Source organism: Heterodontus francisci, chromosome 32, assembly GCF_036365525.1.
Source record: "Heterodontus francisci isolate sHetFra1 chromosome 32, sHetFra1.hap1, whole genome shotgun sequence".
NCBI lineage: Eukaryota > Metazoa > Chordata > Chondrichthyes > Heterodontiformes > Heterodontidae > Heterodontus > Heterodontus francisci.
Window position 1 is genome coordinate 8,059,978 of NC_090402.1, and position 27,870 is coordinate 8,087,847.

The window sequence follows — 27,870 nt, forward strand, 5'->3', positions numbered from 1 at the left end:
GAGGATGAAGAGGGGTAGAAAGCCACGGTCACAGTTGTTTAGGGTTTTTCTGGTGACCCTGAGTATAACGTGTGTAGTTCTGGTCTCCGTGTTATAGAAAGGATAAAGAGGCGCTCTCAGCTGGGCATAAAATATTCCACGGCACTTTTTCAAACAAAGACAATAGCGTTCTCCCCGGTGTCCTGGGATAATATCTATTCCCAAACCAACATCACTATTACTGTCTGTGGGAGCTTGCTGTGTGCAAATTGGCTGCTGTTTCCTATATTACAACAGTGACTGCACTTTAAATGTACTTCACTGGCTGTAAAGCACTTTTGGACGTCCTGAAGTTGTGAAAAATGCAATATAAATGTAACTACTTTCACTAAGGGATGGTCATGTAAGGAAACCTCTGGACAGGCAAAGATTCAAATTTGAAAAAATTGTAAAAGGAGATTTCTTTGTGGTATTTTCTATGGAGGTTGGGATATGCCCCTCTCTGGTGTCATGTTTCTCAGTCGATGATTGGCTATTTAGCAAATCTCACTGTCAACCCAAGAGGTCTTTATGGCCCTGACAAACTGTCATTGCCTCCAGACTCCAGCAGAGATCCAGTGCCAGTGGTTCCTGAACAGCTGTGTCCAGGTGCTCGATCACATCTGTAATGTCCGCGTCCAAATACGCCCGGGTTGAACTGATCCTCTTGACAGTGCCCGCTGGGTTTTTGGCTGCAATGAACATTCCCTTTCTGTTGGTCCATTTTCTGTTGACTGCTGAGGGAGTTGGGAGCACCCTTACCAGAAAGTAAAGTAATAACCAGTAAGAAATTCAACTTGATTTGATGCACTAATGTATTTTCTGCACTATATTAGATGAAGTGTCTGTTTTTATTACTGAGCAGGGAAATTTAAAATTGAAAGGTGATTAGTGAAAAGCAGAGAGGTTACAATAAATCTTAATATTTACTTACTGTAGACATCTAGTGTACAAGCTGTGCTTTTAAGTGTTTGATGGACTTTATATATGAGGCCAAGTATCTCCTTGGGCATTGCTAATGAAAGGAAGAAGGAATAAACTTGCACTTTTACAGCGCATTTCATAACTTCAAAGTCCCAAAGCAATTTAGAACCAATGAAGTTCTTTTGAAATGTAGGAAACACAACAACCAATTTGTGCACAGCAAGCTCCAACAAGAAGCAGTGAGATAAATCACCAGATAATTTTTTTAGTGATGTTGGTTGAGGGATAAATATTGGCCCAGGATACTGGGGAGAACTCCTCTGCTGCTCTTCGAAATAGTGGCCACGAGATCCTTAACATTCCACCTGAAAGGGAAGACCTCAGTTTAATGTCTCATCTGGAAGATGGCACCTCCGGCAGTGCAGTACTCCCTCAGTACTGCATTGGGGATCATCACCCATGACTTTGATTCAGATGAGAACACTACCCACTGAGCGGCAGCTGACATCTCATGACAGCTGGTTTGGGAGAAGGGCTGGTGACTTTGATCGGAAGCTACAATGATAAGGTGAGGCCAACCTTTAAAGTCTCAGCGCTCAATTCGCTAAACAACATGATGCATAGAGTGAGTTCTCAGCCAATCAAGCACCAAATTATAAGGATGTGGATGCCAGGGAGTTTGGGAATGGGGGTTATTCGATCCATGACACTGGGAGAAAGGACAATTGTGTGTTTCTTGGCATTTAAATATATTTAGAAAGTGTAAAAGTTCAGAGTGCAAGGATACTTTTTTTTTAAAGTTTTTAAAAATTGAAATACTGATGTCGGGACAGAATAGAGAAAAAGAAACCACCCGCTGTAGACCAACTTTCCTCCTGAGGTCATGGAGAGATTCAGAAGAACACAAAGCATGGAATGAGGAAAGTCTTTCGGCCCATCAGACCCATTCTCAGTATAGGACTAGCCCAATCATGGACCCCCTACCCCAGCTGCCAAGATCTGATCCAACCCCCATATGGTCAAATAGATTTATTAGTCTAAAACAAAGATAGAATGCTGCTGATGCTGGAAATCTGAAATAAAAACAGTGAAATGTTAGAAATGCTCAGTCAGCCTACGTCTGTGGAGACAAACGGAGTTGACGCTTCAGGTCGTTGACCTTTCATCAGGTATATTAGTCTCTCATCCTATCTGACCGTCAGGATCAAGAGTGGTTTGTGCCGGGTCATGTTCAGAAATGGGTTGCAATTCGAGAAGCTAGGCAATGAGAGGGAAAGCTCTCCTCATGTTGAATGAAATGGGATGTTGTTGAGTGGATTATAATTTATCAACAGCATGAACCACCCAACACTCTGTTACCTCATTTATTGATGCTTGAACTGTATAAAAGATCCTTAAGCCTTAAGCCTGGTACAAATGTGGTTTGTAGCCCAGATGACACATTGTTGTAAAACATAGCATTATTGAAATTGATTGGATTTGCTCCCTAAATGCTCCCAAAACTAGGAGACATAAATAAAAGACAGTCACTAATTCATCCTACAGGGAACTCAGGGGAAACTTCTTTCCTTGACTAAGCATTTCTAACATTTCACTGTTTTTATTTCAGATTTCCAGCATCTGCAGTATTTTGCCTTTGTTTTAGACTAATATATCCATTTGATCCACAGAGAGTGGTGAACGTGTGGAGTCATTGAAGAGAATAAAATATCCTTTATTACGAGAGGAATTGAAAGTAAAAGTAAGGATGTTATGCTTCAGTTATACAGGGTATTGATGAGACCACATCTCGAATACTGTGTGCAGTTTTGGTCTCCTTATTTAAGGAAGGATGTAAATGCGTTGGATGCAGTTAAGAGGAGGTTTACTAGATTGATACCTGGAATGAGCGGGGTATCTTATGAGGAAAAGTTGGACAGAGTGGGCTTGTTTTCAGTGGAGTTTAGAAGAGTGAGGGAAGATTTGATTGAAGTTTATAAGATCCTGAACAGTCTTGACAAGGTGGATGTGGAAAAGATGTTTCCTCTTGTGGGTGAGTCCGGAACAAGAGGGCACTGTTTTAAAATTAGGAATCGCCCCTTCCGGACAGAAATGAGGAGAAATCTTTTCTCTCAGAGGGTTGTGCAACTTTGGAATTCTCTGCCTCAGAAGGTGGTGGAGGCGGGGTCATTGAATATTTTTAAGGTGGAGGTTGATCGATTCTTGTTAGGGAAGGGAATCAAAGGTTATCGGGAATAGATGGGAGTGTGGAATTTGAGACACAAACAGATCAGCCATGATCTTATTGAATGGCGGAGCAGGCTTGAAGGGCTGAATGGCCTACTTCTGCTCCTAATTCGTATGTTCGTAGATGCATTTGAGAAGAAGCTAGATAAGCACACGAGGGAGAAAGGAATTGAAGGATCTCCAGTAAGGTGGACAGAGACTCATGTGAAGCATGGACCAGCTGGGCTGAATGGCCTGTTCCTGTGCTGTCCATTTTATGTTGTAATTTTAGCCCACTGGCTGTGTAAGTGTTCACTACATCAAACCCGCATTAGAAGATACAAAGTGGCGTTGAAATAGGGACAGAAGACTTCATATCAAAGCTGGTATTCTCCAATCTGCTCATTTGACGGGGGAAAAAAAGGCACTTTAACCCTTTAACCATCAGAAGTCGGGACTACTGGAAGATTTTATTGTGAGACCTTTGAAGAAATTGATTAAGTCCTTAATTTTTGGTGTTGCTGAACTGGCCTGGCCATTAAGTAGATCCTTTCACTCACAGATGTGACAGGAATTTCAACAGTATGATAATATAGGTGGACAGCATTAGCCAGTGTTCCAGTAATGTTGCCTCACACTTGAAAGGCGATAATGATTATCTCGGTAAAACATGCTGCATCTGATTGAACCCACATTGCTGTAGGTGCTGCTTAACATCACTCCAGTCATTGATGTGCGATGCACAATATATTGTATGTACCTTGCTCATCCTGCATCAAATCTACACATAACTGATCTCTGCTTTCTAATTCTTTTGAAGCAGGACAGCTCCATGCATATTATATATTTCAGGACCTTCCCACACTGCCAACTCCGCCCCCTCTCAGCCAAACCTATCTTCTGAAGGTCAATGCTAGTTACCTGAAAATATAAAGAAAGACTTGCATTTTATTTATTTATTTAGAGATACAGCACTGAAACAGGCCCTTCGGCCCACCGAGTCTGTGCCGACCATCAACCACCCATTTATACTAATCCTATATTAATCCCATATTCCTACCACATCCCCACCTTCCCTCAATTCCCCTACCACCTACCTATACTAGGGGCAATTTACAATGGCCAATTTACCTATCAACCTGCAAGTCTTTGGCTGTGGGAGGAAACCGGAGCACCCGGCGGAAACCCACGCAGTCACAGGGGGAACTTGCAAACTCCACACAGGCAGTACCCAGAATCGAACCTGGGTCGCTGGAGCTGTGAGGCTGTGGTGCTAACCACTGCGCCGCCTTTCATAATAGCACAGGACATCCCAAAGCGCTTTACAATCAATGAAGTACTTTTGAATTGTAGTTACTGTTGTACTGTAGGAAATGCTGCAGCCAGTTTTCACCCAGCAAACCGCCACAAACAGCAATGTGATAATGACCAGATCATCTGTTTTAGTGATGTTGATTGAGGGATAAATATTGGCCAGGACACTGGGGAGAACTCTTTGAAATAGTGTGATGGGACTTGTGCCTTGTAGATGGAGGACAGGCTCTGGGGAGTCAGGAGGTGGGTTACTCCCCACAGAATTCTCAGCTTCTTTTGCATCCATGTGAGAGAGCAAACGGGGCCTCGGTTTAGAGTCTCATCCGAAAGATGGCACCTCTGTCAGTGCAGCACTCCCTCGGTACTGTATTAGAGTGTCAGCCTAGATTTTTGTGCTTAAGTCTCTGGTATGGGACTTGAATCCACAGGCCTCTGACTCAGATGAGCGCTACCCACTGACCCACAGCTGAAACTGAAAATAACATTGAGAAAAATGTAAAACAAGTTAGTATGAAGTAAGGTGGCAGTTGTGCAGATGTCTAAAGCTGCCAGAGGACTTCCAGTGATCCTCATTACTGCCTTGATGCAAACACAGATACGAGTTGAATTCCAGAGGTAAGATGAGAGTGACAGCCCTCGACATCAAGGCAGCAGCTGACCGAGCGTGGAGCCAAGGATCTCTAGGAAAACTGAAATCCCTTGGGATCAGAAACTCAACTGGACCCGCTATGTCAATACTGTGGCTACAAGAGAAGGTTAACAACAACTTATATGTATATAGTGCCTTCAATGTAATAAAACATCCCAAGATGCTTTACAGGAGCAATTGTAAATCGGAGTTCAGAAGGTGGGATTCTCTGCTGGGTAACTCACCTCCTGACTCCCCAAAGCCTGTCTGCCATCTACAAGGCACACGTCAGGAGTGTGATGGAATACTCTCCACTTGCCTGAATGGGTGCAGCTCCAACAAGACTCAAGAAGCTCGACACCATCCGGGATAAAGAAGCCCACTTGATCAGCACCCCATCCATCGCCTTAAACATTCACACCCTTCACCACTGGCGCACCGTGGCTACAGTGTGTACCATCTACAAGATACACTGCAATAACTGTGTCGAAATCCTGGGATTCCCACCAAACAGTATGCTGTGGGCACCTTCACCACACAGACTGCAGAGGTTCAAGAAGAAAGTTCCACCAACTTCTCAAGGACATCAAGGGATGAGCAATAAATTCTGGCCTAACCCTAACCCTGAGAATTTTTAAAATCATTTTGGACCCCCTAAAATCTGGGAAGCTCAGATTATAAACCCATAACTGGTACAATTCCATGTCTTTGAAGGTATGAGAAGGTAGAAAATCCCTGGAATAATGCAACAAATATTCAGATACAGTACAAGGCCAAACTAAACCAAAATCTATGTGTGTGTATGTGCTTTAGTATCTGCCATAGTATTCTGTCCACTTTGAGCACTCAGTCCCTTCTACAGGTTCCTGTGAGTGTGTCAATATTTACATAGGGTTCCCTGGGGAGTGTATCAGTATATACAGGGGGTCCCCGGGGGAGTGTGTCAGTATTTACAGGGGGTCCCCGGGGGAGTGTGTCAGTATTTACAGGGGGTCCCCGGGAGTGTGTCAGTATTTACAGGGGGTCCCCGGGGGAGTGTGTCAGTATTTACAGGGGGTCCCCGGGAGTGTGTTAGTATTTACAGGGGGTCCCCGGGAGTGTCAGTATTTACAGGGGGTCCCCGGGGGAGTGTGTCAGTATTTACAGGGGGTCCCCGGGGGAGTGTGTCAGTATTTACAGGGGGTCCCCGGGAGTGTGTCAGTATTTACAGGGGGTCCCCGGGGGAGTGTGTCAGTATTTACAGGGGGTCCCCGGGAGTGTGTTAGTATTTACAGGGGGTCCCCGGGAGTGTCAGTATTTACAGGGGGTCCCCGGGGAGTGTGTCAGTATTTACAGGGGCTCTCCGGGAGTGTCTCTGTATTTTCAGGAGCTCTCCGGGAGTGTCTCTGTATTTTCAGGAGCTCTCCGGGAGTGTCTCTGTATTTTCAGGAGCTCTCCGGGAGTGTCTCTGTATTTTCAGGAGCTCTCCGGGAGTGTGTCTGTATTTTCAGGAGCTCTCCGGGAGTGTCTCTGTATTTTCAAGGGCTCTCCGGGAGCGTGTCTGTATTTTCAGGAGCTCTCCGGGAGTGTGTCTGTATTTTCAGGGGGTCTCCGGGAGTGTGTCTGTATTTTCAGGGGCTCTCCGGGAGTGTCTCTGTATTTTCAGGAGCTCTCCGGGAGTGTCTCTGTATTTTCAGGAGCTCTCCGGGAGTGTCTCTGTATTTTCAGGAGCTCTCCGGGAGTGTGTCTGTATTTTCAGGAGCTCTCCGGGAGTGTCTCTGTATTTTCAAGGGCTCTCCGGGAGTGTGTCTGTATTTTCAGGAGCTCTCCGGGAGTGTGTCTGCATTTTCAGGGGGTCTCCGGGAGTGTGTCTGTATTTTCAGGGGCTCTCCGGGAGTGTGTCAGTATTTACAGGGGGTCTCCGGGAGTGTGTCTGTATTTTCAGGGGCTCTCCGGGAGTGTGTCAGTATTTACAGGTGGTCTCCGGGAGTGTGTCAGTATTTACAGGGGGTCCCTGGGAGTGTGTAGGTATTTACAGGGAGTCTCTGGGGTGTGTGTCAGTATTTACAGGGGGTCCCCGGGAGTGTGTCAGTATTTACAGGGGGTCCCCGGGGAGTGTGTCAGTATTTACAGGGGGTCCCCGGGAGTGTGTCAGTATTTACAGGGGGTCCCCGGGGAGTGTGTCAGTATTTATGGGTTGGGTGGGGATGAGGGGGGAATGGGGGGGGTGTCAGTGTGTCAGTATTTCTGGTTTTGGGGGGGGGTGGGGGTGTATCAGTTTTTCTCGAAGGATTTCTACACAAAGAAACACCTGATGTTATGGATATTTTCTCTGCCTTGTATCGTGTAACTTTGATCAGTCATAGCACTTGATTTGATGCAGGATTTATCAATATTTATGCAGCATTGGTCAGAAGTAAGCAAAGGTCAGGCGGTCTTTTAATGTATTAAGAACTGAACTTGAGACACAGCAGCTTTCGATCTGCCCGAGCTATTTTTAGTTCTTTAGTATCACTCCAATTTCAACGGGGCTTCCAGAAAGGAGACTGAACTTTAAGTGGATTGGCTATCTCACATTAAGCTGCATCGATGGTATTTTATACTTTTTGGAATGGCTGCCAAAGATCGAATTGAATCTGGATTTGGTTTACTTTATTGGTGCATTCCAAAGCGTCTGCATGAGCAGGTAGGGGCAGCTGTAGCAGTGAAGTGGAAGACCATTTATATTGGCCAGATCGCCAATGGAGTGAAGTCGACAGGGGCTTGTAGATGTTTTACATCTCACACCAGGATCACTGATATCCAGGTTATGGAAATCTGTGGCTCAGTTGGTCCCATTCTCACCTCTGAGGCAGAAACTCAAGCCCCACTCTAGAGACTAGGGCACAAAATCTGGCCTGACATTTCCCCTCAGAGGCACCGTCTGCCCTCTCCGGTGGATGTAAAAGATCCCGAGGCACTATTTCGAAGAAGAGCAGGGGAGTTCTCCCCGGTGTCCTGGCCAATATTTTTCCCTCAACCTGCATGACTAAAACAGATTATCCGAGCATTATCTCATTGCTGTTTGTGGGACCTTTGCTGTGTGCAAATTGGCTGCTGTGTTTCTTAGATTACAACAATGCACAGTGGCGCAGTGGTTAGCACCGCAGCCTCACAGCTCCAGCGACCCGGGTTCAATTCTGGGTACTGCCTGTGTGGAGTTTGCAAGTTCTCTCTGTGTCTGCGTGAGTTTCCTCCGGGTGCTCCGGTTTCCTCCCACATGCCAAAGACTTGCAGGTTGATGGGTAAATTGGCCATTAGCAATTGCCCCTAGTATAGGTAGGTGGTAGGGAAATATAGGGACAGGTGGGGATGTGGTAGGAATATGGAATTAGTGTAGGATTAGTATAATTGGGTGGTTGATGGTCGGCACAGACTCGGTGGGCCGAAGGGCCTGTTTCAGTGCTGTTTCTCTAAACTAAACTAAGACTACACATCAGAAAGCTCTTCTTTGGCTGTAAACTGCTTTGGGACATCGCATGGTTTAAAGTTCCATGTAGAAGACGGCACCTCCAACAGTGCAGCACTCCCTCGTTACTGCACTGGGTGTGTCGGCATGGATTATGGGCTCAGGTCTGTTTAGTCATATGAAAGGTGTGATAAATACAAGTTTATTCTTTCACGTGCTGAACATAAAAGAGCCTTCCTGTTTGTATGGAACGTTCCTGCTTTTGAGTATTTCCATTCCAGCATCAATTTGCTGCTTTCGAAAAAGACCAACAAAGGCAGGGATTCAGTCGATTCCTGTGTGTTCAACTGGAAAAATCCGATTCTGTTCCTCGCCCAACACAAGGAGACCTGTTAATCGTCACGTGGATGAGTTGCAGTCATTCCTGTTAAGTGGTATACAATCAGCATTCCATGATTCCCATCTTTTAGACCACATGGAAACATTTGCGTTGAATCATACACCACAAAAGGAGGCCATTCAGCCTATTGTGCCTGTGCTGGCTCTTTGAAAGAGTTAACCAGTTCGAGTCCCATGCTCATCACTGCTCTTTTCCCCGTAGCCTTGCAAAATTTGTCAAACTTTTCAGGAACTTATCCAATTCTCTTTTGAAAGTTACTACTGCTTCCACCACCCTTTCAGTCAGTGCAGTCCAAATTGTAACAACTAAGTTTAAAAACAAATTCTCCTCGTAACCTCATATAAAGAAAGGATTTTTTCCCAACTAGTCAAATTATAGGATAGGGAGAGGGCTACACCCAGCTCTCAATTACATGGGACTGCTTAGCGTTCCCATATTGGCTGGAACCAATATGTTTAACAATGTGTGTCCTAGGGACAATATCCCTCAACCAACGTCACTAAAAACAGATTATTCGGCCATCATGTCAGTGCTGTCTGTGGGATCTTGCTGTGTGCAAATTAGCTGCTGCGTTTCCTACGTTACAACAGTGACTACACTTCAAAACATTACTTCCTTGGCTGTAAAGTGCTTTGGGATGTCCTTACGCACGTAAAAAGTGCTAAATAAATGCAAGTCTTTTCTTTAGCCAGAGTAATACTGATGCAGCGGAGACAGAAACTCTCATCATATTTAAAAAGTACTTGGATGCGCACTTGATGTGTTGTAACCTAAAAGGCTACAGACCGAGAGCTGGAAAGTGGGATTAGGCTGGGTGGCTGCATTTTTTTGGCCAGCCCAAACCCAATGGGCCAAATGGCCTCCTCCTGTGCCGTAAATTTCTGTGATTCAGTGAACGTTTCCATGTGCGTCGATTCATTCCACTTTCACTGATGCAAATTTACTATAGCAACGGTTGTGTGACATTGTCATAAGGAGACTGTTGTGTGACATCACAGGAAGCACGGTTACCCGGGTGATGATGTGATAACATTCCATTGGTGGTGATGTGGTCATTGCTTGCTCACCTGCTAACTACCTGGTAACCAGGGGAACGGTGAGTGATTTATGCTTCAGGCATTATACTCAGTCTCTGCCCAAAATACAGAAAGACTTGCATTTATAGAGCGCCTTTCACGATCACCGGCTGTCTCAAAGCGCTTTACAGCCAATGAAGTTCTTTTGACGTGTACTCACTGTTGTAATGCAGGAAATGCGGCAGCCAATTTATGCACAGCAAGATCCCACAAACAACAATGTGATAATGACCAGATCTTTTTTTTAGTGATGTTGATTGAGGGATAAATATTGACCAGGACACTGGGCAGAACTCCCCTGCTCCTCTTCAAAATAGTGTCATGGGATCTTTTACATCCACCTGAACAGGTAGATGGAGCTGAAGGACAACAGCTCTGACAGTACAGCACTCCCTCAGTGCATCAGCCTTGCCACAGAATGGGACTAGAACCCCGAGCCTTGTGATTCATAGGTAAGAGCCACGGCTGGCCAACTTGCATTTATATAGCACCTTTAATGTAGTAAAACATCCCGAAGCACTTCACTGGAGCATAAATCAGACAATGAGACACACAAAGTCATGTGAATGAAAGCTAGGTCAAAGAGATAGAGTTTAAGAAGGGTCTTAAAGGAGGAGAGAGAGGTTTCGGGAGGAAATTCTGTATTCCAGAGCTTAAGGCCTCAACAACAGTATTCACGGCCGGCAATGGTGGTGTGATTAAATTAGAGGAGCATCGAGACCTCGGAGGGATGTAAACTGGAGGAGATGGGGAGGGTTTTGATCACTCGGATGAGTTCCAGACATTGTTGGACCGGGAGCCAGTGTAGGTCAAGGAGTGATGGGTGAACGGGACAGTGTGAGTTAGGATACAAACAGCAGAGTCTCCAGGTCACGGTCTGTTTGTTTAGCATTGAGGATGGGTGGATGGGAGAGTGGAAATTATATTTTTGTATCCTAGTCCAGAATGCTTTGTGCTGTAACGTTAGCATTAAAAACACACCAATGGAAGTCCAAGAGTTTCATCCCTTCCCATTCACGTGTTCTACACACATCTATCTTTACACAAGATTGAGTTTTAAGGCTTTAATTTTGGTTTTGAGGCTCAGATGACGCCATACTCTCTCTAGGGAGCAACGCCCGAGAGGTTTACAAACCCTGGATTCTGAGATTAATCACAGTCTGGTGCCATCCACATTTTCTACCATCCATCATTTTGATAATTCCGATCAGAGGAAATATAGTTTAAAATGGAACGAGTTTGATAATCGATGATCAGGTGGAAATTGAATGTCTCTCTCTCCTTCGGCTGCCCAAGCGCTTCACTTCCCACCAGAGGTGGGCAGGCTTCTTTTGAAAGGATGACGAATTCTTTGCGATTCTCACAGGGAAGAGAGTTGGGTGAGGGTGCCCCCAATAACACAGCACTGTGGAACCACTCATGGCTCTGCTCCAGATTGAGCAAGCCCACCTCAAGTCTCCAACTATGCTCTGGGCTCAGGTGGAGCCCCACCCTGGTGCTCTGGGGCCTGGAGCTGCAAAGCGTTGGGGAGCTGGGGCTGAGTGTAACTGGGGCTAGAATGGAGTCTGAGTAGGCCTGAGGTCTGTGAGCATCACCAAGGGAGGTTCAGCAGTGTGAGCATTGCTGTCGGTGCTATATCTTTGTGAATCGACCCTGACTACACCTGTCCCCTTGTCACACAAGTAACATATCCCATGGCTAACTATTCACATGTGGCATAAATGTCAGTAACCAGCACCTTATATGGAGAGAATTTACTCTTTCCAGTGCATCTATCTTATTTTCTGATGTTTATTATCTCTCCTTCCCCAACTTTAGAGATGTTTAAAATGTTGAAAGAATTTGATAGGGTAGATACAGAGAAACTATTTCCTCTGTTGGGGGACTCCAGATGAGGGGGACATAATCTTAAAGTTAGAGCTAGGCCGTTTAGGAGGGAAATCAGGCAACACTTCTTCACACAAAGGGTGGTGGAAATCTCTTACCCACCCTTCCCACAAAAGGCTCTGGGTCAACTGCAACTTTCAGGCCCGAGATCAATAAGATTTTTGTTTGGTAAAGGCATGAAGAGATACAGAGCAAAGGCGGGTAAATGGAGTTGAGGCACGGAGCAGGCCCAAGAGGCTGAATGGCCTACTCCTGTTGCTATGGTAACTCTCCAGTCCCGCACTCCGGTCCCTCCAGTTCGGCAGGGATCAAACCTGCCACCTTCCTGGTCTGTGGGATTCAGCTAGATATTGGATAAGTCGGGAAAGCTGAGGACTGTTAACTTGCTTTTTTTCACTCTTACATAGGATGTGGGCGTCGCAGGCCAGGCCAGCATTTGTTGCCCATCCCTAATTGCCCTTGACAACTGAGTGGCTTGCTCGGCCATTTCAGAGGGCAGTTAAGAGCCAACCACATTGCTGTGGGTCTGGAGTCACATGTAGGCCAGACCGGGTAAGGACGGCAGATTTCTTTCCCTAAAGGACATTTGTGAACCAGATGGGTTTTTACGACAATTGATGAGACTACTGATTACTGAAACTAGCTTTCAATTCCAGAAACCTTTTATTCATTGAATTCATTAATTAAATGTAAATCTACCAGCTGCCGCAGTGGGATTTGAACCTGTGTCCCGAGGCCATTAGTCTGAGCCTCTAGATTATTAGTTCAGTGACATTGCCACTACACCACCATCGTCCTCCCCCACCCTGGATCTTTCCATTATTTTACATTCTGCACCAGACACGGTGCAGTTTCAGTTTGATTCACTCAGCTGCACAGAAATTTCAAGACTGTTCTATCTCCTGTAGTTTAACTTCTTGTTTTAGTAATGCTGATCTGTGAGCATTTCAATACAGGATGCATCTCCCGGGAAATTATTGTACAAAACACAGGCCAAAAGTGCAGTGTTATTTTACTTCCGAGGAGATTAAGAGGCATTTGCTTTGCAGTCAGTATTCATTCCCTAACCTCAGATACTTGAGAAAATTTGATTAAAAGGAGTTTGGGGGTTTTCCTGCCAATTTGCTATTAAGATGCACGTGCTCTTAATTTAAAATATATTTCACCTTCCACAGTGAACATAGAGGCAGGAGCTCTCAGGACGGCTATCGTAACTTTGCAGGCCACTGAGGACCTGATGCAATCCAAGATCAGCCAGTAACTAGCACGAGGCAAGATTAATAAATCCAATAGTGAATTCAGGAGAAACTTCTTTACCCAGAGAGTGGTGAGAATGTGGAACTTGTTACCACAGGGAGTAGAATCATAGAAAGTTTATAGCACAGAAAGAGGCCTCTTGGCCCATCGTGTCTGTGCCGGCCGTAAAACAATCCACCCATTCTAATCCCACCTTCCAGCATTTGGTCCGTAGCCCTGCAGAATACAGCACTTGAGGTGCATATCCAGACTCCTTTTGAATGAGTAGTTGAAGCGAATAGCATAGATACATTTAAGGGGAAGCTGGATAAACACAATGAAAGCATACTCAACAGTAACTTTCAAAAGGGAATTGGATAAATACTTGAAGGAGTAGAATTTACAGGGCTTTGATCATAAGATCATAGGAACTAGGAGCAGGAGGCAGGAGTAGGCCGTCCGGCCGTTCGAGCCTGCTCCGCCATTCAATAAGATCATGGCTGATCTTTTCGTGGACTCAGATCCACTTACCCGCGCTCTCACCGTATCCCTTAATTCCTTTATTGTTCAAAAAGATATCTACCTTAGCTTTAAAAACGTTTACTGAAGAAGCTTCAACTACTTCACTGGGCAAGGAATTCCATAGATTAACAACCCTCTGGGTGAAGAAGTTCTTAATTCAGTCCTAAATCTGCTCCCTCTAATCTTGAGGCTATGCCCTCTTGTCCTAGCTTCACCTGCCAGTAGAAACATCCTCTCTACTTGTATCTTATCTAATCCCTTCATAATTTTATATGTTTCTATAAGATCCCCCCTCATTCTTCTGAATTCCAATGAATATAATCCCAATCTACTCAGTCTCTCCTCATAAACCAACCCCCTCAACTCTGGAATCAACCTAGTGAACCACCTCCGCACCCTCTCCAGTGCCAGTATATCCTTTCTCAAGTAAGGAGACCAAAACTGCACACAGTACTCCAGGTGCGGCCTCACCAGTACCTTATACAGCTGCAACATAACCTCTCTGCTTTTAAACTCAATCCCTTTAGCAATGAAGGACAAAATTCCATTTGCCTTCCTAATTACTTGCTGTACCTGCAGACCAACCTTCTGCAATTCATGCACAAGGATACCCAGGTCCCTCTGCATAGCAGCATGCTGCAACTTTTTACCATTCAAGTAATAATCCTTTTTACTGTTACTCCTACCGAAATGAATGACTTCACATTTATTAACATTGTATTCCATCTGCCAGACCTTTGCCCACTCACTCAATGTATCTATGTTCCTCTGCAAAGTTTCACAGTCATCTGCACACTTTGCTCTGCCACTCATCTTAGTGTCATCTGCAAACTTTGACACCCTACACGTGGTCCCCAACTCCAAATCATCTATATACATTGTAAATAATTGCAGTCCCAACACCGATCCCTGAGGCACACCACTAGTGACTGATTGCCAACCAGAATAGCACTCATTTATCCCCACTCTCTGCTTCCTGTTAGTCAACCAATCCTCTATCCATGCTAATACTTTACCCCTAACGCCATGCATCCTTATCTTGTGCAGCAGCCTCTTGTGCAGCACCTTGTCGAAGGCCTTTTGGAAATCTAGGTACACCACATCCACTGGGTCCCCATTGTCCACCTTGCTCATAATGTCATCATAGAATTCCAAAAGATTTGTCAAGCATGACCTGCCCTTCATGAACCCATGCTGCGTCTGCCCAATTTCTATCGAGATGCCCTGCTATTTCTTCCTTGATAATAGACTCAAGCATCTTCCCCACTACAGAGGTTAAGCTAACCGGTCTATAATTCCCCATCTTTTGTCTACCTCCCTTTTTAAACAGTGGAATCACATCTGCTGTTTTCCAATCTGCTGGGACTACCCCAGAGTCCAGCGAATTTTGGAAAATTACCGCCAGTGCACCTGCTATTTCTCCCGCCATCTCTTTTAGTACCCTGGGATGCATTCCATCAGGGCCAGGAGACTTATCAATCCTTAGCTCCATTAGCTTGCCCAACACTACCTCTTCCATAATAATGATTGTTTCCAGGTCCTCACCTACGTTCGTCTCTTTGTCAATTACTGGCATGTTATTAATGTCCTCCACTGTGAAGACCGATACAAAATACCTGTTCAATGCCTCGGCCATTTCATCATATCCCATAACTAAATTCCCCTTCTCATCCTCTAAAGGACCAATGTTTACTTTAGCCACTCTTTTTCGTTTTATATATTTATGGAAACTTTTGCTATCTGTGTTTATATTCTTTGCTAGTTTTTTCTCATGTTCTATCTTACTTTTCTTTATAGCTCTTTTTGTGGCTTTCTGTTGACCTTTAAAGTTTTCCCAATCTTCTAGTTTCATGCTGCTTTTGGCCACTTTGTATGCCTTCTCTTTCAATTTGATAGCCTCCCTTATTTCCTTCGACACCCATGGCAGATTACCCCTTTTCTTCCAGTCCTTCCTTTTCACTGGAATATAATTTTGCTGAGCACTTTGAAAAATTGCTTTGAAAGTCCTCCACTGCTCATCAATTGTCCCACCATAAAATCGGGGATAGAGTAGGGAAATGTGGCTATCTGAAATGCCCTATTAAAGAGCCAGCACAGGACAATGGCCCCTTTCAGTGCTGCATTATTGTATAAGGGAGAAAGAAACAGAAGGGTATATTGATGGAGGGGTGGGAGGAGGCCCTTGTGGACCATGTCCAGCTGGGCTGAATGGCCCGATTCTATGTTATACATTCTATGTAATTCTGTGTAAGGTTCTATACCAACATCAGAACTAATTAAAACACCAGGGAAAATACCAAAAGATGGGAAAGGGGCATTCAGCCCATCTAACTCATTATTCTAGTACTGAAATGGTCCGATTCATTTTGCACTCCCTTCATATTTCACTTAGTTGGTTAAATATTAAAATTTTCAAGACTGAGTTTGATAGATTTTTGTTTGGTCTAATTGAATGGTGGATAGGCTCGAGGGACTCAATGGCCTACTATGTTCCAATGCTAGATCATTTCAAAACATTTACTAACTTAAACTGACATCATCCCAGCCTGTTGTGCTTTGTAATAACGTGGCCTTCCCTTTCTTATACCATTCAATGATTGACATTCCTCATTGAGCTATCCCATCACCCACTTCCTACAGAGATACAGTTTATCCAACCTTTCCAAAGGCTGGTTACCAAAAGAGGCTCATGGAATAGGAGGGTCAGTGTCAGCTGGGTAAAAAATTGGCTTCAGGACAGAAAACAGCGAGTCGTGGTAAATGGTTGTTTTTTCAGACTGGAGGATGGTAGACAGTGGTGTTCCCGAAGTGTCAGTGCGAGGACCACTGCTTTTTTTTGGAAATATATGAATGACTTTGCTATTGGAATACAAATAACATTTCAAAATTTGCTGATGATACCAAACTTGTAGGTGTGGCAGACGGTAAGGATGATACCAATCAACTGCAACAGGACATAGATAGGCTCGTAGATTGGGTAGACAAGTGGCCGATGGAATTTAATACAGAGAAATATGAGGTGATATCCTGCCTTTTGGCAGAAGAGTTAGCAAGAGGCAATGTAGACTTAATGGCACAGTCTAGAGAGTGTACAGCGACAGAGGGACCTGGGGATTCACGTGCATAGATCTTTGAAGGTGGTAGGACATATTTAGAGAGTAGTTAGCAAAGCATGTGGGATCTTAAGCTTCATAAATAGAGGTATTGAGTACAACAGGGAAGTTTTGCTGAACCTTTTATAAAGCTCTGGTTAGGCAACAACTAGAGTCTTGCATCCAGTTCTGGTCACCACACTTTAGGAGGATGTGAAGGTCCTTGAGAGGGTGCAGAGGAGATTTACCAGAATAGTTCCAAGGATGAGGGATTTTAACCACTGGGTTAGGTTGGAGAATTGTTTTCCTTTGAGCAATGGAGATTGAGGGGAAATTTGACAGAGGTGTACAAGATTATGACAGCTTTAGATAAGGTAGTCAAAATAAAATTCTTCACATTAGCTGATGGTACAAGGACTAGGACACACAGATTTAAGGTTTTGGGCAAAAGATGCAGGGGGGGGGGAATATGAGGAAGAACTATTTTTACACAGCGAGTGGTAATGACCTGGAACTTGCTGCCTACGAGAGTGGTGGAAGCAGAGACGATCAATGACTTCAAAAGGAAATTGGACTGGCACATCAGGGAAATAAACTTGCAGGGCGACGGGATTGAGCGGGGGAATGGGATGGACTGGATTGTTCTACAGAGAGCCAGCATGGACTCAACGGGCCAAATGGCCTCCTTCTGTGCCGTAATGACTCATAGTTTGTTTTGTTTGCTTTGGGATAATTCCTGCTCTCCATTACATCCTCTCCAATGGACAAAATTCTCTTGTTACAATGTTTTATAATTCTATCATGTCAGGCTTGGCTCAGTGGGTAGCACTCTCACCTCTGACTCAGAAAGTTTTTTATTCTTTCATGGGATGTGGGCATCACTGGCAAGGCTAGCATATGTTGCCCTTAAGAACCTAATTGCCCTTGAGAGGGTGGTGGTGAACTGCCTTCTTGAACCACTGCAGTCGGTGTGGGGTAGGTACACCCACAGTGCTGTTATGAAAGGAGTTTCAGGATTTTGACCCAATGACAGTGAAGGAACGGCGATATAGTTCCAAGTTAGGATGGTGTGTGACTTGGAGGGGAACGTGCCGGTGGTGGTGTTCCCATGCGTCTGCTGCCCTTGTCCTTCTAGTTGGTAGAGGTCGCAGGTTTGGAAGGTGCTGTCGAAGGAGCCTTGGTGCGTTGCTGCAGTGGATCTTGTAGATGGTACACACTGCTGCCACTGTAAGACAGTGGTGGAGGGAACAAATGTTGAAGGTGGTAGATGGGGTGCTGATCAAGCGGGCTGCTTTGTCTTGGATGGTGTCGAGCTTCTTGAGTGTTGTTGGAGCTGCACCCATCCAGGCAAGTGGAGAGTATTCCATCACACTCCAGACTTGTGCCTTGTCGATGGTGGACAGGCTTTGGGAAGTCAGGAGGTGAGTTACTCGCCACAGAACTTCCAGCCTCTGACCTGCTCTTGTGGTACACCATTTATGTGGCTGGTCCAGTTCAGTTTCTGGTCAATGGTGACCCCCCCAGGATGTTGAAAGTTGTGGGTTGAGTCCCACTCCAAAGGCTTAAGCCAGAAAAATCAAAGCTGACACTCCCAATGCCGGTACTGAGGGAGTGCTGCACTATCACATGCCAACTTTCAGCTGAAATATTAAATCGAGGCCCTGTCTGCCCGCTGCAGTGGATGTGCAAGATCTTATGGCTGTTATTTCAAAGAACAGCAGGGGAATTCTCCCCAGTGTCCTGACCAATATTTATCCCTCAGCCAACATCATAAAAACAGATAAATGGTCAATAGCACATTACTGTTTGTGGGAGCTTGCTGTGCACAGATTAGCTGCCGCGATTCCTACATCAGTGGTTCTTGAACTGGGGTCCACGGATCTCTGCAGAGACTTTCCAGGGGGTCCGCAGGATAATGTGAACGGGACTCGTTGATGGGATGGTGCAGGGTGGGAGACTGGGCAGGGTTTCATCGGGGGAGGGCAGGAAAGAGTTGCTGCATCCGCTTTGTTCAGGATCCTGGAAGGCCAGCTTTGTTCACTGAATATGGCAGCTGGGCCTGTGACTGGATCCAGACTAAAGCCTGGCTCCCAGTTACTGGCGATTTCCCGTTGGCGAAGATGCCACACACGAGGCAGCATGTTAGCGACGTTCCAGCAGAGAGGGAAGAAAATGACCCTTAAGCATTCAGCAGCTGGACAGTGAGGAGGCAGGTAGTGGAGGGGTTATGCTTGAAATGGTGCCAGTGTTACTGACAGGAGCCACTGAGCCTAGTCTTGGACAATAAATGCTGGCCTTGCCAGCAACACCCACATCCCATAAACAAATTTTTAAAATCCCACATCCAGGGAAGTGTTGTGCGGTGAAATACTCAACAGGCATGTTGCTGAATCTGTAGGTTTACCTTTCAGCTGAAGGGAAGATAAAAGATTTCACTTCACCAAACATATCAGGCAGTTCATGCAGGTTCCCTTTAACACTGATGAACTTTACATTGCGAAACGTAAGGAGTTTATAGTATAATTTAGATGGTGATTAATCTATTTGAAAAGGGGTCCTGTAATCAAAGATGTTTGCGAACCAATGTCCTATACTCCAGCAATGACTGACTACAATTTAAAAAGTATTTAATTAGCTGTAAAGGGCTTTGAGACGTCCTGAGGTGAAAGGCGCTAGTGCAATTCACATTCTTTTTAAAAATCCTTTTGAGTGTGGTGGGGGCAATTGCGAACCCTAGTCCAAGTACCGTCTGCCCAGTGTATTGTCAAGCCTCAAGACTGATATTGCACATGATATCCTAACAGTCAATCTCTGAGTTCTTCCACCATGTCTTGACATTCTAAGTGTGAGTTTACTGTCACTCCCAAATTCCTGTTATAATTCTGTTCCCTTCTTTATCATTTTCTTTTCTATCCTTGTCTGCAATGCTTTGGATTTGGCAGTATTATATTCCATTATATTGTATTCCATCATTAATCCTGTTACGAATCATATAGAAGGTTGAGGAGTAATCTGATCAAGGTATTTAAAATGTTAAAATGATTTGATAGAGTAGATACGGAGAAACTGTGTTCTATGGTGCAGGAAATCAAGGACAACATTAAAATTAGAGCTAGGCCATTTTGTAGTGAAATCGGGAAGCATTTTTCCCACATACGGTGGTGGAAATCGGGAACTCTTTCCCCCTCCCCTGCAAGGGGGTGTGGGGGGGGGGGTGGTGGTGGTCAACTGGAGCTTTCAAGACTGAGGTTGAAGGATTTTTCTTGGGTAATAGTATCAGGCGATATGGAGCAGAGGCGGGTGAAAGGAGTTGAGATGTAGATCATGATCTGATTGAACGACAGAGCAAACTCAAGGGGGCCGAATGGCCTCCTGTTCCTATGATCTTATTTAATGGTGTCTGCGTCTAATTCACTTAAGTAAACAAGAAATAACACCGGTCCAAACATTGAGCTTCGCAATACACTGGCCTCTTGTTCAATCCACCTTCTACCCAAGTCCCCCACGCTATTTAATTTTGTTCCTTTCTCATTTGGTATCTTGTCCAAATACATCACAAGGAGTTTGGTTATTCACTTTATCAATAACATTCCTATCATTGCCTCATGGGCTATCTATAATACCCTTCCCGATGACACTCACATCCCCAGAACAACTAATCCAGGAAGTGCTGAAACTGATGCAGCCTAATTAGGCTCAACGTTCAGAATTGCCTTCCTCTCTACCCAACAGCGACATCACTGATGCTCTGCCACACCCATGTTTAAATATTCAACAGAATAATCCTTGGAGAGAATATGTTATATTTCCCATAAACGTCTTGGACAGAAACGCAGGCAATACCAGACCATGTTGTAAGAATTGACTGGCATCACACACTGAGCCGATGGTCCCTTTGCTATCCCTCCATTTACCTCACTCCTCCAGTCACATCACTGCTTTATCGTAGAATCTTACAGCACAGAAGGAGGCCATTCGGCCCATCATGCCTGTGCCGGCTCTTAGAGTTATCCAATTGGTCCCACTCGCCCGGCTCATTTCGCACATCTCTGCAATTTTTTCCATTTCAAGTATTTGTCCAATTCCCTTTTGAAAGTTACTGTTCCATAGTATTTACAGCACAGAAAAGACCATTCGGCCCAACAGATCCATGCTGGTGTTTATGCTCCACACGAGCCTCCTCCCACCCTCTTCATCTACCCCTATCAGCATTTCCTTCTGTTCCTTTCTCATGTTTATCCAGTTTCCCCTTAAATGTATCGATATTATTGACCTCAACCACTCCCTGTGGGAGCGAGTTCCACATTCTCACCACTCTCTGGGTAAAGAGGTTTCTGCTGAATTCCCGATTGGATTTATCGGTGACTGTCTGACATTTATGGCCCCTCGTTTTGAATCTGCCTCCACTACCCTTTCAGATCATCATAAACTCACTGCCTAAAAAATGTTTTCCTCGTCTCCTCTCTGCTTCTTTTGCCAATTATTTTAGATCTGTATCCTCTGGTTATCGACCCTCCTGCCAGTGGAAACAGTTTTTTATTTACTCTTTCAAAACTACTTCATAATTTAAAAAGTGAGGATTCACTTTTTACATGAGGTAATGACTTACAACCTTGTAATTCTGATATCCATAAATTAGCCAGGATTACCCATCACGTATTACAGTTATTTGATTGAATAACTGTGGTATTAGGATTGATTTAGGAAGTGCTTGCTTTCAAAAACGTAATGCTTTGTGCTCATCGCATGGTGAGGTCGTTGCTGCTGAATGGAACTAGCATTTTGCAAAAACCATGTTACGTGCTCTCAAGCCAGGGACAGGTTCAGTGCTAATGGTCGTGTTCCTTCCTCTCTCATCATTTCGTCCCACACAGGCCCTCATTCACTGAATTAAAGTTCATTTGTCCAGCAGCCCGCACTTACTTTGCTTAAGACTTTTACAGACACCCGATCGACAGTGGCCTACACTTGGGGTTGATCAGAGCTTTCGCTTCATGTCAACTGTGGCTCAATGGGTAGCACCTTCTCACCTCAAGCTAGAAGATGGTGAGTTCAAGTCCCTCTCCAGAGATATGAGTACAACATCTAGGCCGACACTCCCAGTGCAGTACTGAGGGAGTGCTGCAATGTCAGAGGTGCCATCTTTCAAGTGAGCCACCAAACAGAGACCCATCTGCCCTCTCAAGTAGACATAAAAGATCCCATGTGGTACAATTCAAAGAAAAGTAGGGGAATTCTTCCCGATGTCCTAATCAATATTTATTCCTCAACAAACATCACTAAAAAAGCTGATTAACTGGTCATTATCGCATTGCTGTTTGTGGGAGCTTGCTGTGCGCAGATTGGCTGCCATTTTTCTTGCATTACAACAGTGATTGCACTTTGAAAAGTACTTCATTAACTGCAAAACGCTTTGGGATGTCCTGAGATCATGAAAGATGCTAAATAAATGCAAGATATTTCTATCTTTCTTTACACCGAGGGAGTGCGCTGCACTGTCGGAGAGGCAGCACCGAGGGAGCGCCGCACTGTCGGAGGGGCAGCACCGAGGGAGCGCCGCACTGTCGGAGGGGCAGCACCGAGGGAGCGCCGCACTGTCGGAGGGGCAGCACCGAGGGAGCGCCGCACTGTCGGAGGGGCAGCACCGAGGGAGCGCCGCACTGTCGGAGGGGCAGCACCGAGGGAGCGCCGCACTGTCGGAGGGGCAGCACTGAGAGAGTGCTGCACGCTCTTTCAAATGAGACATTAACCCAAAATCGTGTCTACAAGTTCAGTGGGTTGGACAAGATCGCCAGCACTATTTGAAAAACAAGGAGTGTCCTGGTCAAAATTTATTCTTATACAACACTGCTAGAAGCTGATTAATGGGCGTGGACCCCGCAGTGTGCAAACAGGCTGGCCCACCTCCCTACAAAAATACTGCACTTATAAAGTACTTTATTGGCTGTGAACTGCTTTGGGACATCCAAGGACTTAAAGGGTGCTGGGTAAATATAAGCTGGTGCGTTTCTCTCAGTCCCTGGGAATTTCGAAATGAGGAGAATGCACTTCCAGAACTGAACTCATTTCCACAGCAGGAAGAATCAGCCTGGTGACAACAGAATTACAATGTGGAGCTGTTCAGCCAATGGGGAAGGGAAGGGGTTGGGACACTGAGACCTCCAGGTCTGTCTGGTTTTTTAAATCTCTAATTTCCCTCCCCCTGCTTCCTGCCTCTTTTGATTAGGTTACAACTTTACAATGTTACTGCAGTGAGGTTGGGGGTGGTTTACACATTTGTTGTTGTTGGGTGGAGTTACTTTGCTCTCTTGTTTCAGAGCAGTTTGGCTCAATTGGATGGAGCTGTGTCCCTCACACAGCAGGAAGCCTGCGCCAGACAGCGTGTTCACTGCACCACGATCTCGCTGCCTCTTGTATAGACTGTACTGTCTCTCTATCATAAAGCGAGGGCAGGGGAAGTGCTGTGTCAGGGACTTGCTATCTGATCAGACTGCAAGCTACATCTCTGCTGCTGAGTCGAGTTTCTAACTAAGCAGAGATATGAAATTATGCTTCACAGCTAGCGTCCTGTGCCATGGTATGACAGCAGGAAAGGCACATACACAATGTGGGGAGAAGGTGTACATGATCAGGAGAGTGGAACTGGGTATTAATGATTTAAATGAAGTCACACTACTTACACAGGGACTGTATTATGACCATATCTCCTCTTGGTTATAAAAGGACTGTACTGTGACTGTATAGATCACTATTTTATTGAATCTCTTAAAGAAGTAACAAAAAAGGTAGATAAGGGTAATGCAGTAGATGTAATATATTGAGCTTTCCAAAAGGCCTTAGACAAGGTAACACATAATACATTCGTAACTAAGGTCAGAACATGTGGAGTCAGGAGACAAGGAGCAGAATGGGTAGCAAGCTGGCTACAAAATAGAAAAGAGAGGAGGGATTAAAGGTAGTTACTCAGACTGGGGAAAGGTGGGAAGTGGTGTTTCACAGCGATCGGTGCCAGGACCACTGCTGTTCAGCATTTACATAAACGATTTGGACTCTGGAATCGAAGTGCAATTTCAAAATGTGCAGGGAGCATCGCATTGGTGGATGTAGTTAATACAGAGGAGGACAAAGACAAAATTCAGGAAGACAATAAACTTGCATAATGGGTGTGTAACTGGCAAATGAACTTAAACATTGATAATTGTGAGATGGTATATTATAGTAGTAAGAATAGCAGGCGACATACTTCTTGTAAAATAAGTGTCTAAATAGGGAAGAGGAACAGAGGGATCTGGGGCGTACAGATACACAAATCACTAAGAGTAACGACGTGGGTTAATAAGACCATAAAAAGCAAAGCACTGAGGTTCATTTCTAGACGGATAGAATTGAAAAGCAGAGAAGTTATATTAAACTTGTAAGAACCTTGGTTAGTCCACACGTGGAGTTACGATGCACATTTCTGGTCTCCATATTATAAAAAGGATATAGAGGCACTGGAGAAGGTGTGAAAAGGGATTGACAAGGATGGTATCAGAACTGAGAGGTTATACCTAGCAGAAAAGACTGAACAGGCTGGGGCTCTTTTCTCTAGAAAAAAGTGAGGGGTGACCTGATAAAGTTTATTAAGATTATGAAAGGGTTTGATGGGGTAGATGGAGAAAAGATGTTTCCAGTTGCGAGGCAGACCATCACTCGGGGCCATCAATATCAGACAGTCACTAATAAACTCTCTAGGGAATTCAGGAGAAACTTCTTTACCCAGAGGGTGATGAGAATGTGGAACTCGCTACCACAGGGAGTGTTTGAGGTGAATAATATCGATACATTTAAGGGGAAGCTGGATAAACACATGAGGGAGAAAGAAATAGCAGGATATGCTGATAGGGTGAGACGGAGAGGGGGTGGGAGGAGGCTCGTGTGAAGCAGAAACACCAGCACGGAGCAGTTGGGCCGAAAAATTCCAAGGGTGGGACCCGTCATCCGTGGTTAACTAAAACAGTTAAAGATAGTATCAAACTTACAGAAAAAGCCTATAATTGCACAAGGATGGGAGGCAGGTCAGAAGATTGAACAGAATATAAAAAACAGCAAAGAAGGACTAAAAGATTGATAAGCAAGGTAAAATTAGAGTACGAGAGAAGGCTAGCTAGAAATATAAAGACAGATAGTAAGAGTTTCTATAGATATTTTAAAAAGAGTTAACAAAGTGAGTGTTGGTCCTGTAGAAAGTGAGTCAGGGGAATTAGTACTGGATAATAAGGAGATGGCAGATGAATTGAACAGATATTTTGCATCAGTCTTCACTATTGAAGATACAAGTAACATCCCAGAATTAGCTGTAAGTCGGGAAATGGAAAGGAGGGAGGAACAAGAAAATTACAATCACCAGGGAAGTGATACTGAACAAATTGTTGGAGCTGCGGGCTGACAAGTCCCTGAGTCCTGATGGACTTCATTCTAGGGTGTTAAAAGAACTGGCTAGTGAGATAGTTAATGCATTAGTTTTCTAATCTTCCAAAATTCCCTAGATTCCGGGAAGATTCTTTTAGATTGGAAGATAGTGACTGTAACTCCTTTATTCAAAAAGGGAGGGAGACAAAAAGCAGGAAACTACAGGCCGGTTAGCTTAACAGCTATCTTAGGGAAAATGTTAGAAGCTATTATTAAAGATGTTGTAGCAGGGCATTTAGAAAAATTCAAGGTAATCAGACAGAGTCAACATGGTTTTGTGAAAGGGAAATCATGTTTAACCAATTTATTGGAGTTCTTTGAGGGAGTTACATGTGCTGTGCATAAAGGGGAACCGGTGAATGTATTGCACTTAGATTTCCAGAAGGCATTTGATAAGGTGCCACATCAAAGGTTATTGCAGAAAATAAAAGCTCATGGTGTAGTGGGTAACATATATTGGCATGGATAGAAAATTGGCTAGCTAACAGGAAACAGAGAGTAGGTATAAATGGGTCATTTTCTGGATGGCAAGATATAACGAGTGATGTGTCACAGGGATCTGTGCTGGGGCCTCAATTTTTTTACAATTTATATAAATGACTTAAATGAAGGGACCGAAGGTATAGTTGCTAAATTTGCTGATGACACAAAGATAGGTAGGAAAGTAACTTGTGAAGGGGACGTAAGGAGGCTACAAAGGGATATAGATAGGTTAAGTGAGTGGCAAAGATCTGACAAATGGAGTATAATGTGGGAAAGTGGGAAATTGTCCACTTTGGCAGGAAGAATAAAAAAAAAAGCATATTATCTAACTGGTGAGAGATTGCAGAGCTCTGAGATGCAGAGGGATCTGGGTGTCCTAGTCCATGAATCACAAAAGGTTAGAATGCAGGTACAGCACGTAATTAGGAAAGCTAATAGAATGTTATCTTCAATCGCGAGGGGAATTGAATACAAAAGTAGGGAGGTTATGCTTCAGCTATACAGAGCATTGGTGAATTCACAACTGGAGTAGTGTGTACAGTACTGGTCTCCTTACTTAAGGAAGGATGTAAATGCTTTGGAGGCAGTACAGAGAAGATTTACTGGACTAATACCTGGAATGGGCAGGCTGTCTTACGAGGAAAGATTGGACAGGCTAGGCTTGTATCTGCTGGAATTTAGAAGTGTAAGAGGCAACTTGATTGAAACATATAAGATCCTGAGGAGTCTTGACAGGGTGGATGTGGAAAGGATATTTTCTCTTGTGGGAAAATCTAGAACTGGGGGTCACTGTTTAAAAATAAGGGGTCGCCCATTTAAGACAGAGATGAGGAGAAATTTTTTTTCTCAGGGGGTCGAGAGTCTTTGGAATTCTCTTCCTCAAAATGCGGTAAAAGCAGAGTCTTTGAATATTTTTAAGGCAGAGGTAAATAGATGCTTGATATGCAAGGTTATCAGAGGTAGGTGGAAATTAGTTAGTTAGTTAGAGATACAGCACTGAAACAGGCCCTTCAGCCCACCGAGTCTGTGCCGACCATCAACCACCCATTTACACTAATCCTACACTAATTCCATATTCGTACCACATCCCCACCTGTCCCTATATTTCCCTACCACCTACCTATACTAGGGGCAATTTATAATGGCCAATTTACCTATCAACCTGCAAGTCTTTTGGCATGTGGGAGGAAACCGGAGCACCCGGAGGAAACCCACGCAGACACAGGGAGAACTTGCAAACTCCACACAGGCAGTACCCAGAATTGAACCCGGGTCACTGGAGCTGTGAGGCTGCGGTGCTAACCACTGCGGCACTGTGGAGTGATCAGTTCAGCCATGAACTTATTGAATGATGGAGCAGGCTCGAGGGGTCAAGTGGCCTACTCCTGCTCCTAATTCGTATGTCCTGTTTCTCCGCTGTAGATATTATGTAAGACTATGTACATATACAAGAACAGCACTGTGACTGTATCTAGCAAACCTAATACCAGAATTGTATTGTGACTGTATGTAATACATTGTTTATACAGTTGTGACTGAAGTTCAGATGCATTACTCAGGGTTTGTATTGTCCCTGTGTATTATCATGATGATTATACAGGTAACAAAAGGCTATATATAATGCAGTAAAAATCTACCTTAAAATATATTCTGACACCAGGTATGCTCTATATAGGAAGGTGTAATATAATCCAGTCAGTGCATCATTCTACATGATCATTAAGCAGGGATGGACTTTGAGAGTCACTCTTTGCCTGAATTCTTTCATTAATTATACCTTATGTACTCATAAATCATTCAGAGTAAAAGGAACATGAGTCCGTGGATGGAAAGATGGGTTGATATATGTTTGAGAAGCAATGAAATTAGACACATTCCAACCAACTATCCTTTACGCCCTGACACAAGTACTGGAGCGATTGAATAGCATGAGGAGAGCAGGGCCATACCTGCAAACTCAGCAACCTCATTCTGCCCAGAGTACGTTAAATAGTCCAGGCAGCAGGTTCAAACACAGTTACTGTGACGGGGTTCGGCTCTATGTCTGGCCATTGAGATGCATTTCATTGAAGTTAAATCCTACCCTTTGATGCCCAGTTAACAGTGGAGGGTGGCAGCTGCTGGCATTTCAAAGCACAGCCTGGTCTCCTGTGCTAGTCACTGACATTGGCTGAACTCCCTGCCAATTGTCCCCCTTCATTACTCTC

The 27,870-nt window shown here is 44.5% G+C and overlaps 1 protein-coding gene across 1 annotated transcript in view; it reads right to left on the reverse strand.

Moving 5' to 3' along the window:
- The window catches only part of fam78ab (family with sequence similarity 78 member Ab), a 35,510-nt gene that overhangs the window by 5,634 nt on the left and 2,006 nt on the right, over positions 1-27,870 (reverse strand). The gene's annotated exons all lie outside the window — the stretch shown is intronic.